Source organism: Zalophus californianus, chromosome 3 (genome assembly GCF_009762305.2).
Source record: "Zalophus californianus isolate mZalCal1 chromosome 3, mZalCal1.pri.v2, whole genome shotgun sequence".
NCBI lineage: Eukaryota > Metazoa > Chordata > Mammalia > Carnivora > Otariidae > Zalophus > Zalophus californianus.
In genome coordinates this window covers 66,022,958-66,028,957 of record NC_045597.1, presented here as the reverse complement: position 1 = coordinate 66,028,957, position 6,000 = coordinate 66,022,958, and positions in this window count along the sequence as shown.

The window sequence follows — 6,000 nt, the reverse complement described above, 5'->3', positions numbered from 1 at the left end:
CTATAAAACTCTTACTATTCCCATTCTACAGATGAGCAGACTAAGGTTCAGACCAGCAAAGCATCCCAGTCACAGTTTGTATGTAGAAGAGCCAGAACTCAAAGTCAAGTCTATGGGTCCCAAATTCCATGTCTCTTGTAGGAGGCTAAGTTGCCAGATGCTTGAGGGAACTTAAACAGATACTGTGGAATATGGTAAATTATGAGATGGATTATTCCCAGGGGATGGAAAACTGATGATGGAATCAGGGATCTTCCCTGAGGCTTGACTCAAACAAGCAGTTGTGTGAGCCACTTTGCAAGAAACACTTTGGAGGAGGCTCACACTTCCTCTAATCTGATGGAGGAGGGCCAGGATCAGATTCTGGGGTTTCTGAAATATAATAAAATGAACAAATGAAGAAAGAAGATGGAGACCATCCTAAGAGCAAATGGGGAAGGCAAAATATTTACCAAGACCCTAAGTACCCTTCCCCCGGGGCCTGACCTGAGTAAGTCCCAAGAAGCAGGGGATGGAGGAAGAGTGGCAGTGGGAACAAAGTACGAGTCCTGACAGCTCGCTTGGGAAAGGTTCAGGGTAACTAAACAGAACCAAGGCCCACAGTGACTATTAATTCTCTTCTGTCCCAAGGCCAAGTGATCTGGGAAACTCTAATGCAATATGAAAAATCAAGACAGTAAATGCCAAAGTACTCAATAAAATATTAGCAAACCAAATTCAATGGTAGATTAAAAGGATCATACACTGTGATCAAGTGGGATTTATTCCTGGGATCCAAGGATCACTCAACATCCACAAATCAATCAATGTGATACAACACATTAACAAAATGAAAGATAAAAGTCCTATAATTATCTCAACAGATGCAGAAAAAGCATTTGATAAAATTCAATATGATAAAATTTATGATAAAAATTCTCAACAAATTAAATATAAGTGGAATATTCCTCAACTTAATAAAGGCCATATATGACAAGCCAACAGCTAACACCACACTCGATGAAAAACTGAAAGCTTTTCCTCTAAGATCAGGAAAAAGACAAGGATATTCACTCTTGCCACTTTTATTGAACATAGTACTGGAAGTCCTACCCAGAGCAATTAGGAAAAGGGAAAAAAAAGAATAAACATCATCCAAATTGGAAAGGAAGAGGTAAAATTGTCTTTATTTGCAGATGACAAGATACTATATATAGAAAACCTGAGAGACTCTACCAAAACACTGTTAGAATAAACAAATTCAGTGAAGTTACAAGAATCAAAACCAATATCAAACATCAGTTGTATTTCCATACACTGATAATAAACTATTAGAGAAATTAAGAAAACAGTTCCATTTACAATCTCATAAAAAAGAATAAAATAGGGGTGCCTGGGTGGCTCAGTTGGTTGGGCGTCTCCCTTTGGCTCAGGTCATGATCCCAGGGTCCTGGGATCGAGCCCTGCATTGGGCTCCCTGCTCCCCCAGAAGCCTGCTTCTCCCTCTCCCACTCCCCCTGCTTGTGTTCCTCTCTCACTGTGTCTCTCTCTGTCAAATAAATAAAATCTTTAAAAAAAAAAAGAATAAAATACTTAGAAATAAGGAAGTGAAAGATCCATCTACCGAAAACTGTAAAACACTGTGAAAGAAATTGAAGAAAACACAAATAAATGAATATTCTGTGCTCATGGATTGAAAAAATTAGTATCATTAAAGTGTCCATACTATTCAAAGTGATCTACAGATTCAATGCAAAATTTCAATGGCATTTTTCACAGAAATAAGACAAACAATCCTGAAATTTGTATGGAACTACAAAAGACCCTGAACAGCCAAAGCAATCTTGAAAAAGAACAAAGCTCGAGGCATCATACTTCCCGATCTCAAACTATACTACAAAGCTATAGTAATCAAAACAAGATGGTGCTCGCATAAAATAAACCCATGCATATAAGATTAATTAATTTTTTGGCAAAAGTGCCAAGAATATAAAATGGGGAAGGAAGAGTCTTTTCAAATGATTTTGGGAAAACTGGATATCCAAATGCAAACAAATGAAACTGGATGTCTATCTTACCCAAGTCAATTCAAAATGCATTAAAGACTTGAACATAAGACCTGAAATTGTAAAACTTCTAGAAGACAACATAGGTAGTAAGCTCCTTGACATTGGTGTTGGTGATGACTTCTTGGATTTGACACCTAAAGTAAAGGCAACAAAAGCAAAAAAATCAAGTGGGACTATGTCAGACAAAAGCTTCTGCATAGCAAAGGAAACAATCAACAAAATGAAAAGGCAACCTATGGAATATGAGAAAATATTGGCAAACTATATATCCAATAGGGGTTAATATCCAAAATATACAAACTCATATAATTCGAGAGAAAAAAAATAAGTAACCCAGTTTAAAATGGGCAAAGAACCTGAACAGACATTTTTCCAAAGAAGTCATCCAAATGGCCAACTGGTACATGAAAAGATGCTCAATATTGCTAATCATTAGGGAAATGCAAATCAAAACCACAACAAGCTATAACCTCATACCTGTTAGGATATGTGTTATCAAAAAGACAAAAGAGATAAATGCTGGCAAGAATGTGGAGAAAAGGAAACTCTTGTACACTGTTGGTGGGAATGTAAACTGGCACAGCCACTGTGGGAAAAAAATGGAGGTTCCTCAAAAAATTAAAAATAGATCTCCTATATAATTCATCCCATCTCTGGATATGTATCCAAAGGAAACAAAACCATTATCTCAAAGAGATACCTATACTCATGTTCATCGTAGCATTATTCATGACAGCCAAGGTGTGAAAACAACTTAAGGGTCTGTGGACAGAAGAAGGGACAAGAAAAATGCATGTATGTACATACACACACACACACACACACACACACACACACACACACTGAAATATTATTCAGTCTCTAAAAAGAAGGAAATCCTGTTATTTACAACAACACGAATGAACCTAGAGGGCATTATTCTATGTGAAATAAGCCAGAGAAAGACAAATACTTCATAGTATCACTTATATGTAAAATCATTAAAAAAAAAAGTCAAGTTCATAGAAACAGAGTAGAATGGTGATTGCCGGCGGTTAGGGGTTGAGAGAAATGGAGGAAAGGTTGGTGAAAGGGTACAACTTTCAGCTGTAGGATGAATAAAGTTTGAGGATCTAATGTTGGCTATAGTTGATTACACTGTATTGTATACCTGAAATTTGCTAAGAGTAGAAAAGTATTCTCACACACAAAAAGGTAAATATGTGAGCTGAGAGTTGTGTTAATTGGATTGTGGGAATCATTTCAACACATTTATATCATTGTGTGCCTTAAATATGATTTTACCTGTTAGTTATACCTCAAGAAAGCTAATAAAAAGAGAGAGGGAGAGAAAGAGAGAGAGAAAAAAAATGCTAAAATTTTTACCAAAATTGATACCTGGGGGGGCACCTGGGTGGCTCAGTCGTTAAACGTCTGCCTTCAACTCAGGTCATGGTCCCAGGGTCCTGGGATGGAGCCCCACATTGGGCTTCCTGCTCAGTGGAGAGTCTGCTTCTCCCTCTTCCTCTGCCCCTCCTCCTGCTTGTGCTCTCTCACTCACTCTCTGTCTCTCAAATAAAATCTTTTTAAAAAAATAAATATATTATGATTTTACTTGTCAATTATACCTCAAGAAAGCTAAAAAAAAAAAAAAGAGAGAGAGAGAGAGAAAGAAAAAAAAAGAATGTTAAAATTTTTACCAAAATCGATACCTGGGGGGAGCGCCTGGGTGGCTCAGTCGTTAAGCCTCTGCCTTCGGCTCAGGTCATTATCCCAGAGTCCTGGGATCGAGCCCCGCATCGGGCTCCCTGCTCAGCGAGGAGTCTACTTCTCCTTCTTCCTCGGCCCCTCCCCCCTGCTTGTGCTCTCTCTCTCGCTCACTCTCTCTCAAAAAGAATCTTTTATAAAAATAAATATGTTATGATTTTACTTGTCAATTTTACCTCAAGAAAGCTAAAAAAGAGAGAGAAAAGAATGTTAAAATTTTTACCAAAATCGATACCTGGCAAATTGGTCAATTGTCCCTTACATTAACAAAAATATTGCCGTGTGGAAATAGCGGATGGAATTGCTACTGACCTCAGTGTGAGAAACTGCCTCAATTTTTGGAGTTTGATGAATGCTCAGAGAGCAACTGAAATGTAAACAATTTATTTAAATGCTTTATTTCACAATTGAGGAAGCTGAGGATCACTGGCCCTGGGCGGTCAGGGTGTTAGGGGTAACTAGCATGGCGGCTTCCCCATCTGGTGGCGGTTAGCCACTACAGCCGTATTTCTTTCATTATCCTGGTCAGGGAAAGAGAAAGAACCGAAAGAATGTCACTACAACTAGGGTGGCGGAGAAAGAAAGAACTTCCCTGAAAGCAGTGGTTTACAGAGCTACAACACTTTTTGCAGCCCCAGGGGTAGGAGTTGAACATATTACTTTACTAACCTTGGGTTTCTAGATGCAAAAGCAGACTGTGAAGGAAATTTCCAGGCATTGGCTCACAGACTGCATATCAAGCTGGGTCATGTGCCTCCCACATGGACGATGGAGCTGATTCCAATTCACTGGCCATCTAAGAGTGACAGCAGGGGTGGGGGGCACTGGGCCCCCCCAGCCGTCAGGCCCTAGGGCAGAGGTCACCATGAAGTCTCCCCAGAGCAGGAGGATGCTGCCAGGGGCAGAGGTACAGCCTGGCCATCTTCCCCCAGCCCTGAGCGTGGAGCACTGCCAGGAGGCTGGTGGGAAGGTCCTGTAATGAAGGCGTGCTGCACTGTCCCCTGGGCTCCCCAAATGGAAATCGCCCTATGCCCTCCCTCCATCCCCACCAGGGTCTCTTCAGGGCTCCTTCTCACTCAGAACCAGGCTCATCAGACTCCACAACAGCTGCTCATCTCCCTTGAGATGCAAAAGGTCTGTGTGAACACAATAAGGGGATGCCTATTTCCATGCAGGAATCCACACCCAAGCATAATTGTCACCACGTGATGGAATTAGGTGAATACAAAATACCCAAAGCCTCATAAATAAAGAGCTTTGGGGGTTTAAATTGTCAAAATGAATTATGACTTTCCTGACTCCACATAACATTATACCTACCTATGCTTTGAAGAAGTGGGGAGAAAAAAAGCCATACATATCTTAGATTCCAAGTCATTAGGTCTATTAATTTGCTATTTTCCTTCTCATCAATACAATTTGCTTCATCTTGTGCTTCCCTGTGCTTTCTGTAATTAAGGGTCTCTGGAACTAAGGGGTGGATAAAATACAATCAGTGCTAGTGTGAAAAACAACCATTACAAAAATACATACCTGTGTTTAAAAAAATGGATTTAAATTCCAAAAGTCCCCAAATTACCACTTTAAAATAAGTAAAGAAGGAGTTTGTGATGGAAATGCAACAATGTACTGAGGATAATAAACAAAAAAACTGACCTTCACTAATCTCTGATACAGAAGCTTTCTATCTGAGGTCCTTAAAACACAACACAACACACCAAAAAATTTCTAGAAATTTTGCACAGTTCAACATTGCTAATTTGTTCACAAGTATTGACTGCTGAAGCACCTAAGATCAAGGTGCCCATAAAGAAGGGCAAGGCCTCTTTGGTAATGAAGGCTTTGAGCAGTGACTTGAATGAAATGTTAGCCAAGCAAATTTCTGGAAGAAAATAATTTGTAGAAAGAATTGCAAGTGCAAAGTGCCTGAGGTAGGCTTATTCAAGGAACAGTGGGTTGACCACTGGGATTGGAGCAGAGTGAGTTGTCTGAGGGAACAGTTGTCTGAGATGATGTGAAAAACGTTGCAAGGGTCAAGGTCATCCAAGTTCTCTCACACCCAAGGCAAAGACTTTGGCTTTCAGTGAATGAAATGAGAGGCCACTGGAGGTTTGCAAAGGAATGACATCTGATTTAAATATTAAAAAGGTAACTCTGGTTACTGTGTGGAAAAAAAAAAAAAAAAAAACAGATTGTAAGGGGCAAG